This window comes from Trichosurus vulpecula, assembly GCF_011100635.1.
Source record: "Trichosurus vulpecula isolate mTriVul1 chromosome X unlocalized genomic scaffold, mTriVul1.pri SUPER_X_unloc_1, whole genome shotgun sequence".
NCBI classification, from domain to species: domain Eukaryota; kingdom Metazoa; phylum Chordata; class Mammalia; order Diprotodontia; family Phalangeridae; genus Trichosurus; species Trichosurus vulpecula.
The window spans coordinates 7,078,274-7,092,691 of record NW_023494377.1 but is presented as its reverse complement, the minus strand read 5'-3'; the positions used below and the strand labels follow the sequence as shown (position 1 = coordinate 7,092,691).

General features: G+C 38.8%; 1 long non-coding RNA gene across 1 annotated transcript in view; it reads left to right on the top strand.

Annotated features, from left to right (window-relative positions):
* LOC118833059 overlaps positions 1-13,486 on the top strand; it is a 74,312-nt gene extending 60,826 nt beyond the window's left edge. Inside the window, exon 11 of the long non-coding RNA XR_005009275.1 lies at positions 11,964-13,486. This is a non-coding gene — a long non-coding RNA (uncharacterized LOC118833059). The remainder of the gene's footprint in view (positions 1-11,963) is intronic.
* The last annotated feature ends 932 nt before the right edge of the window (positions 13,487-14,418 follow it).

Sequence of the window (14,418 nt, the reverse complement as noted above, 5' to 3'; positions counted from 1 at the left end):
AATGTCAGAGCTGGGAAGACAGAACAAGTAAGAGGGCATAGAATGTCAGGACTAGAAGTGGCTGGGGAAACTTAAAACAGATGGTCTTGAGAACATACAATACCATTTCAGGGAAGGAGTTTTGTTTCTTTGCTCAGAGTTAAAAAAAATTAAGTATATTTAGTGCAAGAGATATATTTCAGTATAATTTGTATCAGCATAATGAATAGTTTCAAGACTGAGATGCCAGTTCAGGCTCTGAATATTATAACTGGGAGTTGGCATAGAAGCCAAAATAGAAGACTTGAGAGAGTATGTCCAAAACAGAACATCTGAGCTGGAGGAAATTTAAAATCAGTGGAGTCCTCCAACCTAGAATATCAAACTTGGGAAGGACTTTAGAACACAGTGAGAGGTGATCAGAGTCAGAGAATAGAAATTGTCTCCATGAGATGTGAGCATAGAGTGTGACAAGCCTGGGAGAAGCAAGAAATAAGACCAGCTGGGAAGATCTGTAGAACAAGTGGTAACAGCCACCAAAGTCTGTAGAACATACACTTGGAACACCCTTGGGCCATAACACCACACAGTGCCAGAGCTGGAAAGCCTCTTAGAACGTGGATTATCAAAGCTCAGATAGTCTTGAGAACAAAGTTCTCAAGTTTTGCTTCTCTGTTCAGAGCTGCAACTTACAATGAATAATTGGTAACTTTTAAATGAAAATGATAAAGTATATTTAGGGTATGAAATGCAATAGATAATTTATGTCAGCATAGTGGTGAGCCTGTGAATTAACTCTCATGGGTCCTGCATCACACAGTTAAAGAAGTGAGACTAACATATTAATCTGGTTCCAACAAAAAGAAATGCAAACACTGACAACATAGTAATCACATGAGGTTCTTTAAGTGTTAAAATGCTGTAGCTATCACTTGTTAATGAATGGTCACTATTTAAAAAATCAAGTACTCAAAATTCAAAAGATACAATTTATGCTCTCAAATAATTACATTGCTAATACATATATGTAATTTAATATACTAAAACAAGTCAGTGAAAAGAAAAAGCCTGAGAATAGCAGGAGGTAGGGGACTTTGGCCGTAAAATGACATGTCAGGGACGATCTTTAGGAAATAGAAAGAATGTCTAGTTTGCCAAAAGACTATATTGGAGGTTGAATAGAACTTAGAATTTCAGGACTTGGATAATAGGCTGGGCTCTGGGTATCAGAAAGGAGCATGGACTCAGAAGCCTGAATATCAGACCTAGGAGAGAATGTAGAACATAAAATGAATGAGCTTGGAAGCAATTTAGAATCAAGAATGCCTGAGCTAGATAGGGAAAAGGAATCTGGACTATCCAATGCGTGAGAGACTCTGTTCTCAGAAAGGGCCTTCATGGGTTGTGAGCCCAGGAGAAGCCAAGGAGAAAGAATGGCAAAGATGGCAAGGCAGGGACCAAGTGATAGAACCAAGGAAGACCGTAGACCATTCAGCATCATCACTGGAGGAGCGGGGGGGCTCAAAACCTCAGTGTGTCAGAGCAGGGAAAATGCAGCAGAATAGGAGAAGAACTCAGATGATCCTGAGAGCCCTCTAAGTCATACATTGCTGGGGAGGAGTTTTATTTCTGTGCTTGGAATTCCCATTTATGAGGAGGAACTTAAATTTAAAAAGAAAATAACTATTTAAGGGTATGACATGCAACATTTTGATATAATTTATATCAATGCCATGCTGATACTGTGATTTTAAACTCTAGTCCTGAGATATAGCCAGTGAGGGAAAGTAAAAATATATTACCTTCTAAGGCTAAAAATCTGAAAAAATAAAAATACCCTGGGCGGGGGAACTAATTTCACTCACTACCTTAATCTGATAAGAATATTATTGAATTGGTAATAAATAGGGAGTGCTTGTTGAACAGTTTTAAAAGGTTAAATATTTGTGAATTTAAAGAATTATATTTCTAAGACAAGTGTGTAACTTAATATAATAAAGCTGAATAATAAAAAGGAAAAAATCCTTGAATAACACCAGAGTGAGGGTCTTTGAACACAGAATGACAAAGCCAGAGGAGTTTGTAGAACATAGATCGTCAGACTCTGAGATGTATTTCATCAGAATTTGGGAAGTTGGATAGAGCTTAGAACAGAGAATTTGTGCATTGGGGTTGGTATTCTAGGCTCAGAATGTTAGAAGCCAGACTATGTAGAACAGACAATGTCTGCAGTTGGAGGCAATTTAAGATATCGAGTGCCTGAGCCAGATGGGGCCCTTCAAACACTGAATGTGGGAGGTGTTCTGAGCCTGAGAACAGGAGTTGTCTGAATGAGTCCACAGAAGGCCAGCCTGGGAGAAGCCAGAGGGAAGAGAAGGGGAGAACTGGCAGAGGACAGAGAGGAAGGCGAGAAGAGCCAGGAAAGGCCTTAGCAGACACAGTTTCAGGACTAGTTTGGACCATCAAACCACATGGTTTCAGAGCTGGGAGGACTCTCAGAATAGAAATTAGCAGCTCAGCTGGTTCCCCCCCAAAAAACACAATATCGTTGCTGGAAACTAGTTTTGTTTCTATCCTCAGAGTTACAATTTATGGGCAATGACAGGTAAATTTAAACAAAAAGAAGTATGATTAGGGCATGAGATACAACATGTATTTCAGTATAATTCATATTACGATAACGGTGACTCTGAATTAACTCATGTCCTGTGTCACACAAAGCGGAAAAGTGAACATGCCAGTGCCTAATCTGATTCCAAAGGGGAAAAAAAATTAAGGCAAGGAAAAAAATCTGACAATACGGTAGTTAGCTGCAGTGATTTTTAGTGTTAAGGCTGACGTAGATATCACTACTCTTGTTAAGGATTAATCAGTATATATTGAAAAAAAGTATCACAGGATTCAAAAGAAAACCAATTTATGCTCTCAAAAGGCTATCAAACTTAATGAACAAAACTAAAGAAATCAATGGAAAAAAAACCTAAAAATGACAGGGCTCTGAGAATCTTTATTGGGAGGAGGGGAGGATAGGACAGGAGGAGCTGAGTTGCCCAACTGGAACTGGCTGGGTCCCCATTCAGGTAGCTCAGACTATTCACAGGTTGTGGTTTTTCCTTCACTTTTTAAGAGGACCATGACATCAGGGAGATGATGACATGACTTGAAATTTACTTTGATTTAAGTATATCTGAGTTGGAACCATCTTCCAAGAGAATGTATTGGAGGATGGATAGAGCTTAGAATGAAGAATATCAGCTGAGATGGCAGTCCAGACTCTATCAGAAGTGGGACAGTAAGAATATGAGACTTGGGAAGGTAGGTGGAACATAGAATGTATGAGCTTGGTGGTAATTTTGAATCAAATGGGACCAGAGCTAGATGGGGCTCTCCAACCTAGAATATCAAACTTGGAAGGGATTTAGGTCACAGAAAGTGAGAGATGATCAGAGTCAGAGAACTGAAATTGATTCCATGGGGTCTGAGCACACAAAGTCAGGTCTTGGAGAAGCCATAGAGAGGGGGGTGTCAGAGATATCAAGGCAGGTAGAAGAAGTGATGTCAGAGCTAGTAAAGCCTGTAGAAGATACTATCTCAGGACTAGTTGTCGCCATGAATTCACATGGTATCAGAGCTAGGAGTATCAATCCTCAGATGGTCCTGAGAATACACAGTATCGTTGCTGGGAGCAAGTTTTGTTTCTGCTTTCAGAGTTACAACTATAGAGAAGGACAGTAAAATGTAAGCAACAATAATGCTACATATTTAGTGTATGGGATATAACATAATACAGTATAATTTATGTCAGCACCATGATGATCCTCTGAATGAAAACATGTCCTGCACAGAAAGGTGAGCATACCGGGCCTAATTAGGTTCTGCCCACCCCTCAAAAAGAAAAGGAAAAAATAACAGAAAACACAGTAATTATATGCATTGTATTGACAAGTTAAGGCTGTTTTAAATATCACTATTAATGGTCAGTACCTAAAAAAATAAGCACAGAATTAAAATGAGAATGTGTGCTCTCAAGTAATTACATTGTGGATATATATAGTTTAATATAATAAAAGTGAATAAGTGAAAAGGAAAAAGTAACCCTAGAATATCTGAGTCAGGAAGAGACTTTAATCATAAAATGACAGGGCTGGAAGTACCTTTAGGAAATAGAATGTCTGACATGGAGGTGCCTTTTAACAGAGAATTCCAGTATTCGGATGGCAGCCCCATGTATGTATGTATGTATGTATATACGAAAACCAGTAGTTGATGTAGAAGCCAGACTGTCACACTTGGGAAGGCATGTAGAATATGGAATTAATGAGTTTGGAGACAATTAGGAATCAAACATACATAAACCTGGATTATCAAAGGAAAAGGGGAGCTTAGAACACAGATGGGAAAAAGTCACAGCAAGAGAAGAGAAATTGTCTGATCCCCCCAAATGTGAGCACACAGTAGGAGAAGAGAATGTCAGAGGAGGCAGAGTGGGTAGAACAAGTAACATTACAGCCAGGGAAGTTCTTAGAACATACAAGTTCTAGACAAATAGAAAACCAGCATCCGAGCTGGGAGGGCTCTTAGAACATAGATGGTCGGTCCCACAGTGTCATTGCTGGGAATGAATTTTGTTTCTCCCAGTTTCCACATATGAGGGAATAACAGGTAAACAATGATAAAAGATTATACTTAAGGTGTTAGATGCAATATATAATACAGTATAATTCTAGCAGCACGATTAAGTTAAGACATATCCTGGACCGCACAGTTGTAGAAGAGATTTGAATACACAGTGCTTAATCAAGATTATAAGTAAGCTGATGAAAAGAACAAAGTGACAAAAAAGTGAATGTATGCAGTGTTGTCAGGGGGGTAAGGCTGCCATTCAGATTACTGTTGTTGTTAATGAATGGGCCATATTTATTGGGAAAAAGAAGGTAAGTATATAGGATTCATAAGAGAAACAATCTGTGATCTTAAATATGTGTATTGTTATGAACATGTCACTTAACATATTAAAACTTATTAAATAAGAGAAAAGGCAGGGAAAAGCCCTAGGAAAGCAGAGTAACAAAATAACTAGGATGTGAGAAACTTTAGTAAATACAGTGTCTGACTCAGAGGTGCCTTTTAATGTCATATACGGAAGGGTGGATAGAAGTTAGGATGGAGGATTTCTGGGTTTGGGTAGAAGTCGAGGCTCTGAATATCAGAACTGGGAGGTTACATGGAAGCCAGAGTATGAGACTTGAGAAGGTATGTCCAACATGGAATGTCTGAGCTTGGGGCACCTTAGAATCAATAGGGCCTGAGGGCAATTCCGTGCTATTCAATATGCATTTAATAAGCACCTACTGTGTGCTAGGCACTGTGCTAAGCACTAAGGACACAAACAAGAAAAAAGAAAGTTAGCCCCTACCCTGGAGGAGCTCAGAATCTAAAGTGAGAAGATAATATAAGAGGAAGCTGGAAAACAGCAGGGGTTGGGGAAGGCCAGAGGACACCAGGGGGCACAGGGAGCAAGAGGAATCTAGGAAATCTTGTTCCATGGAGTTGAGCCCAAGTAGAGCTAAGGTAGCAAAGTAGAGTGAGCTAGAATGGTAGAGTTTAATGCTCCACCCTCCAACCCTGCAATCAGAACCTGAGAACAGAGATATCTGATTCCATGGGATGTGAGGGCACAGAATAGGGTGAGGGCAGCTGGAAGAAGGCAGAGAGAACAGTGGCAGGGCATTTAGGGGACCTGAGCCAGGAAAGCCCTTAGATAGAACATGGCATTTAGGACTAGGTTTGGCCATAAAACTTCAGTGTCAGAGCAGGGAGGGCTCTTAGAACATCGATGATGAGAGCTCAGATGGGCCTGAGAATACACATTAGCACTGGTGGGAAGGAACCCTGTTTCTGTGCTCAGAGTTCCAATTTGGGAAGAGTGATGACTAAATTTATGAATCTATATCTGTATTCACATGTATATGGTAGGACAGGCAACATGATTCAATGTAATTTTTTATCAATACAATGCTGATGCTCTGATTTAAAAGTCAGGTCCCAAGACACAGCCAATGAGGAAAGCTGGAAGATAGTAGGAAAAAAATAAAAAGATGCTGAGGGACAAAAAATTCCATGCACTGCCTTTATCTGTTAAGATTGTTACTGATATTTCTGTTATTTGTAATGAATAGGGAGTGTTTTCTTTTAAACAAATAAAATTATAGGTATCCAATTTTAATAGGGACACCACTTGTGATACTGCTAACACATATATGTAATTTAATATAAAACTGAATAAGTGAAAAGGAAAAAAATATTGAATATTTCTGGAGTGACGGGATTTTATATTTTAAAAAAGACAGCTAGTATATTCTTTAGAAGATATATTTTATTTGGTGATAGATTTCAAGAGAACCTGGATATAGAGCTTAGAATGGAGAATTTTTTAATAGCTATGGCAGTCCAAACTTAGGATGTTCGAAATGTTTTCAGATAGAAGCCAGAATATCTAACTTCAGAAGGGCATGAAGAACAAATCATATCAACGTGTGAGGGACCTTAAAAACACCGAATGTGGGAGGTATTCCGAGCCCGAGAACAGGAGTTGTCTAGTTGAGTAAGATGGTAGCCCAGAGAAGGCAGGCCTGGGAGAAGCCAGAAGGAAGACAAGGGAAGAGAAGGGGAGAGTGGGCAGAGGACAGAGAGGAAGGCCTAGGGGAGCCAGGAAAGGCCTCAGCACACACAATTTTCAGGACTGGCTTGGGCCATCAAACCACACAGTGTAAGAGCTAGGTGGGGCTCTCAGAACATTGATTAGCAGAGCTCAGATGGGCTTGAGAATACACAATATCATTGCAGGGAAGGAGACTTGTTTCTGACCTCAGAGTTGCAAAGTAAATTTGGACAATATAAAAAGTTTCTTTAGGATAAAAGAATCAACCTAAATAATGTTATAATTTATTTTGGCATGATGGTAATTCTCGTAGTTAAAACATGTCCTACATCACTCAGTCAAAGACTAAAGGTCATCATATAGTGCCTAGTCTGATAGTGACTAAAACAAAAAGAATAAGAAAAGGAAAAAATAACTAAAATATAATTGCATGCTGTGTCTTTCAGGGTTAAGGCAGTGTACTACTATTGTTAATGAACAGTCAGTATTTATTGACAAAGTAAAGTACAGAAAATTCAAAAGAAAAATAATTCATGCTCTCAAATGTATTGAAAATATATATTTTGTAATTTAATATACCAAAACTGAAGAAATTAGCAAATAGGGAAAAAACAACCTTAGATTATCAGAGGAGGGAGGAGACTTTGACCATAACATGGTCTGGCTAAAAGGGAACATTGATAATGGTGTCTGACTTGGAGGGAGAGCTCAGAATAGTCTTCCAGCGCTGGACCTAAGTGTGAAAAGTGGGAGTTGACAAAAAGCCAGAATATCAGGCCTGGGAGAGAGTGTAGAAGAGAGAATGAATAAACTTGGAGGCAGCTCAGAATGGAGAATGCCTGAGCTGGGTGGGGCCTGGAATCCAGAATGACAAACATGGGAGGGAGTTTAGAACACCGAAAGGTGATCAGAGAAGAGAAAGGGTCTGATTCAGTGGAATGTGAGTACACAGAACAGAGAGCCTGAGAGAAGAGAGAGGGAAGAGCATGTCAGAGCAGGCAGAGCACACAGAAGAAGGTAAAGCGGAACCAGGAGAGCCCTTAGAACATACAATTTCAGGACTAGTGGCAGAGCCAGGAGGACTCTTAGAACAATGATCACAAGAGTTGAGAACACATAGTATTATTGCTGGGCAGGAGTCTTGTTCGTGTGTTCAGGGGCCCAAGCAAGTGAAGCTAAAAAATGTTTTTTCAGTATATTTATGGGATAGAATACAGCATTTATGGCAGTGTAATATCAATAAGCACAATGGTGATCCTTTGAATTAAAACTCATGTCCTGAATTACACAACCAAAGTGGGCATTTGAACCTATGATGCCTAATCTGGATTAACAGGAAAACATTGAAAAGGGAAAAAAAGTGACAAAAAGCAAAAGCATGGGGTTTTTCCAAGGGTTTCTATTGTTGTTAATTAGTGGGGTATATTTATTGGGGAAAAAATATGGTAAGTATACAGGATTCACAGGGGAGGCAATTTGTTTTTAAATAATTGTATTGTGTATATATGTCATTAATTAACACTGAATAAGTAAATGAAAAGGGAAAAAAAATTCCTTGAATAACACTGCAGTGAGAGGACTTTGACCATAAAATAAGAGCTGGTAAATAGATGAGTGCATAGATTGTCTGACTTGGAGAAGCATCTCAAGAACATATATTCGAGGCTGGAGAGAGCTTAGAAGAGAGGATTTTCCACACTGGGATGCCAGTCCAGGCCCAGAATGTTAGAAATGGGTTTTCAAATAGAATATCAGACTTGGAATGATGCATGTAGACCAGAATGTCTGAGCCTGGAAACAAAGTAAGGTCCCAGGGCCTCCCCTCCATAATATCAAAGGTGTGGGACTTTACCACACTGAATGTGGGAGATGTCCTGAGCCTGAGAACAGCAGCTGTCTGATTAAGTGGGATGGGAGCCCAGAGAAGGCAGGCCTGGGAGAAGCTGGAGGGAAGAGAAGGGGAGAGCTGGCAGAAGACAGAGAGGAAGGGCTAGGAGAGCCAGGAAAGGCCTCAGCACACACAGTTTTAGGACTAGCCTGGGCCATCAAACCACGTGGTGTCAGAGCTACGAGGCCACCTAGAACACTGTCAGAACTCTGATGGTCCTGAGAATACCTAATATCATTGCTGGGAAGAGCTCTTCTTTCTGTGCTAAGGGGTTCCAGTCTTGGGGATGGAGATTTTAAAAAGATGTTAAGTATATTTATGGTATGAAATTCAGTATACATATCCATATAATATCTATATGCACAGCGGTGATCCTAGAAATTAAAACTCATGTCCTGACTTACACAGGCAAAGTAGAACTTTGAAAATACCATGCTTAATCCAGATTTAAAGGGAAAAAATGGAAAAAATAGAACTGCCCAAAAAAAGTAATTGCAATGCCCTCAAGGGGTAAGGCTGTTATACATAATATTACTGTTAGTGAATGGGCCATATTTGTTTATTAAAATATAAGAATACTCAAAAAAACAACAAAAAAAATATAAGATAAAATATAAGAATACAGAAATCTAAAAGTAAACAAGTTATTACCTAAATAATTGTATTCTTAATAAACATCTGGCATTTCACATACTAAAACTGATTAAGTGAAAAGAAAGAAAAGAAAAAAAATACCCTAGAGTATCAGAGGAGGGAGGTGCTATAAAACTAGGCTGGGAACGTCTTTAGAAAAGGAGATGTCTGACTTGGAGATGCCTTTCCAGAGTATGTATTAGAGGCTAGACAGAGCTGAGAAGGGAGAATTTCCAGGCTGGAATGGCAGGCCAGGCTCTGACTATTAAAACTGGGAGGTGAGATAGCGTTCAGAATATGAGACTTGAGAAGGTATGGTCAGCACAGAATGTCTGAGGTTGGAGGTCTTGCTCTTAGAGTCCACAGCTGGATGGGACCGTCTCATTGGGATCATCAAACTTGGGAGGGATTTTAGAATACAGAAAGTTACGGATGCTCAGAGTCTGAGAACAGCAACAGTCTTATTCTGAACAGCATGAACACACATAATGTCAGGCCTGGCAGAAGCCAGGGAGAAGAGAATGGCAGGGCACCAAGCAGAAGGAATACCAGACATGGTAAAGGTCTCCAAAATTGCAATCTCGGGACTAGCTTTGGCCATAAAACTACACAGTGTCAGGTTCTCAGATGGGCCAAAGAACACACAGTATCAAGGGCTGGGCAGAGGTCCAATTTTGTGGGAATGAGATTTAAATTTTAAAAAATGTATTTAGTATTTAAATAGTATGACATAAAACATATGTTTCAATATCATTTCTGTCAGTACCATGTATATGCTCTGATTTAAAAGTCAGGTCCCAAAACACAGTCATTGAGGAAAGGCAAAATACCCTAACAAGATAGAAATCTGAAGAAAACAAAATAGATGTGTGTGCGTATGTACGTATGTAATATATACACACAAATCCCATACACTGCCTTAGTGTGCTAAGACTGCTGTTGATATTTCTATTATTTGTCATGAATAGGGAGTGGTTTTCTTTTTTAACCAATAAGGATTTAAGTACGCAATTTGAAATAATTGTACTGTTAAGACACATATGTAATTTAAGAAAACTGAATAGATAATTGAAAAAAAATAAAAGTCCTCAAATATGACCAAAGTGAGGAGACTTTGAACTTAAAATAACATAGCTAGGAGAACACAAAATGTTGCCTTTGGAATTCCATTACAAGAGAATATACTAGACAAGGCTGGCTAGAGCTTAGAATGGCAAATTTCTGCACTAAAATGGCAATCCAAGCTCAGGATGATAGAAATGGGTTTTCAAAAAGGAGCCAGAATTGCAGACGGTGGAGGGTATGTAGAACAAATAATACCGAAGGGGGGAGGGACCTTAAAACCCCAAATGGGGGAGATATTCAGAGCCTGCAATCAAATTGTGAGATGTGAGCATACAAAATGTCAGGCCTCCACACATGGAGAGGGGAAAGTTAGGACTTGGAGGAAGGGGTAGGAGAGCCAGGAAAGGCCTTAGAACACACAATTCCAGGACTAGCTTAGGCCATCCAACCTCAGTGTCAGAGCTGGGAGGGCTCTTGGAACATGGATTAACAGAGCTCTGATGATCCTGAGAACACATAATGGCATTGCTGGAAAAGAGTTTTGTTTCTGTGTTCAGAGCTGCAACTGACAGGGAAAGACAGGATTTGTAAGCAATAGTAACAGGGTATCTAGGGTTTCAGATGGAACCTATATTTCATCATAACTGATGTTAGCACAATGGGGAATCTCTGAATTAACTCTCAAATCCTGCATCAGATAGTCAAAAATGGAGGCTGAATATACAAGCTTAATCCAGTTCTAATTAAAAAAGGAAAGGAAAAGAAAAAATAACTGACCACACAATAATTGCATTTAGCGTCTTGAAGGGTTAAGGCTGCTAAAGATATCACTACGATTGTTAATGAATGGTCAGTATTCACTGAAAAAATAAAGTCAATACACAGAATTCAATAGAGAAACATTTTCTGCTCTCACATGATTATATTGCTTATATATGCATATACATAATCTGTAGTTTAATATAATAAAACTGAAAGTGCAAAGTCAAGATAACCTTAGAATATCAGAAGAGGAAGGGGACCATAAGATGACATGGATGAAAGCGTCCTTCTATAGTAGTGTCTGACTTGGAGGTGCCTTTCAAAAGAATACATTGGAAGTTGGATAGAGACTTCCAGTGCCGGGACAGCAGTCCCAGCTCTAAGTGTAAAAAGCAGGAATTGACCTGAAAGTCAAACTATCAGACCTGAGAGAGTAGGTAGAACATAGAATGAGCTTGGAGACAGCTTGGACCCAAGACTGTTTGAGCCTGCAGAGGCCCTAGAACCTGGACTATCAAACATGGGAGGGACTTTAGATCACAGAAAGTTAGTGATGGTCAGAGCCGGTGAACAGAAATTGCCTGATTATGTGGGATCTGAGCACACAGGATGGAGGGCCCGGGAGAAGCTATAGTGGACAGAATATCAGAGCAGGCAGGGCACTTAGAAGAAGGGATAACAGAGACAGGAAATCTAGAGAATATACAATATCAGGATTAGCTTTGGCCAAAACTGCAGTGTCAGATCTGAAAATGTTCTTAAAGCATAGATTAGCAGAGCTCCAATGGGCCTGGAAACACACATTATCATTGCTTGTTTATATGCTCAGAGGTCCATGTTATGGGAATGGTAAGTTACATTTTAAAACATTTAAAAAGTATATTGATGGTTTGAAATGCAGCATATATGTCAATATAATATCTATAAGCATAATAGTAATCCTCTGAATTAAAACTCATGTCCTGAATCACACAGCCAAAATGGAAAGTTGAATATGCAGTGCCTCATCTGGATTAAAAAGGAAAGCAATGAAGGAAGAAAATAACTGATAAAAAAGTAAATTCACACAACATTTTAAAGGACCCCACACATAAACCTGCAATGGCAGATCTAGGTGACGAAAACCAAGAGTGAGCCAGCAGGTCAGTGGCTCTGAATCTGCAGAACCTCTCAGCAGGTTAATGGAGACTGAGTTGAGCAGCAGCCTATACACACTCAATCACACATAAGCCAATGGATCCAAACCCAGTCAGGAATTTGCAGAGCACCAGACCAGGAGGGCAGTGACCACACCTCTCTCTCCCCAGATCACACCACTTTGAAAGCACTAAAAAGTTTAAGGTCCCTAGACTGAGCTGTGAAAGCAGCAGAAGGACATACAAGACAGAAGTTCAGGCCAGTCATTCCCACTGGAGGCAAGCAGAGCCCAACTCTTAAGTCCAAAGTCAAGAAATAGGCTGGAAAAATGAGCAAACAACAAAAAGAACATGACCATAAACAGCTACTGTGGACACAGGGAAGCTCAAGAAACAAAGTCAGAAGAAGACAATGGCTTGAAAACATCTATAAGTAAAGACTCAAAGAAAATGCAGATTGAACATAAGTCAAATAAGAATTCCTAGAAGAGTTAAGGAAAGAGATTTTTAAAAAGAGAGCAAACAAAATGATTTTAAAAATCAAATGAGAGCAGAAGAGGAAAAACTGGGAAACAGGAGCTACACAAGAAAATTATGAAAAGAGATTTAACAGTTTAGTAAAAGAAGTACAAAAATACTAAAGGAAATAATTCCTTTTAAGTCAGAATTGTCCCAATGGTAAAAGAAGTACAAAACCTCACTGAAGGTAAGACCTTAAAAATTAGAACTGATCAAGTAGAAGCTAATTACACCAGAGCCATCAAGAAACAGAAAACAAAATCCAAAAACTAAGAAGAAGAAGAAAAGGAAAGTGTAAAATATCTCATATGAAAAACAACTGACCAGGAAAATAGATCAAAAAGAGATAATTTAAGAACCACTGGAATACCTGAAAGCTATGAACAATATGAAAAAGGCTCTACAGGTCATATAAGAAATTGTAAAGGAAAACTTCATTCACATCTTAGCAATTCACATCACATCTTGAAAGATCTTCATTATTTGACAAAAACTGCTGAGAAAACTGGAAAGCAGTCAGACAGAAGCTAGGCCTAATCCAACATCTCATACCATATACCAACATAAACTCCAAATGGGTACATGATTTAGACATAAACTGTGATAAAATAAATTAGGGGAGCATGGAATAAATTACCTGTTAGATCATTGGATAAGGGAAGAGTTCATGACCAGACAGGAGAAAGAGAGGTTCCCAGGAAGTAAAGTGGATAATTTTGATTGCATAAAATTTAAAAAGTTTGTGACAAACAAAACCAATGCAGCTAAAATAGAAGAAAAACAGGAAACTTGTCAGGGGGAGATCTGTGCAGCAAGTTTCTCTGATAAAAGTCTCATTTCTCAAATATAAGGGAACTGAGCCAAACTTATAAAAATAAAGATGCATTCCCCAATTGTTAAATAGGCAGTTTTAAGAGGAAGATATTAAAGATATAAATAGACATAAGAAAAAATAAATTGCTAACAATTAGAGAAATATAAATGAAAATAACTGAGGCACCACTTAACACCCACAAGACTGGCTAAGATAACAAAAAAAGAATAATGACAATGCTGGAGGGGAGGTGACAAGCATTACTTAATAATGGTGGAACTAGACACTACTCCAAGTATTCGAAGTTATTAAACCATGCATGCCCTTTGACCCAGCAGTGCTACTATTAGGTCTATACCACAAAGAAATCAAAGAAAAAGGAAGATGACCCATATGTACCCAAAAATATTTATAGCAGCTCTTTGTGGTGGCAAAGAACTGTTCGTAAGAAATGATGATGGGGACAGTTTCACAGAAACCTGGGAAGGCTTCAAGGAATAGATGCAGAGTGAAGTCACAGAACCAGGAGAACAATATACACAGTAACAGACATTTTGTAAAGATAATCAGCTGTGAAAGACTTAGTAACTGATCAACACAATAACCCACCACAATTCCAAAGGACTCATGATGAAACATGCTATCTCCAGATAGAAAACTCATGGACTCTCATAGATCGAAGCAGATTTTTTTCTCTTTATTTCTTTTTCTTGTGTGTATGTGTTTGTTTTTTTTTTTTTCCAGAACTTGGCTAAGGCAAGGCAGAAATTTGTTTTCAATGACTTCATATTTGTAAAAGGCTTTGTATTTTTTACCTTCTCATTGGGTGGAGGGGTGGGGAAAAATTGAAACTGAAAATAAAACTGAATTTTAAAAAAAAGAAAAGAAAATAGAATGTCTGGCTTGGAGGTACCTTTCAAGAGAACATATTGGAGAATTCTAGCCAGAACTTAGAATGGAG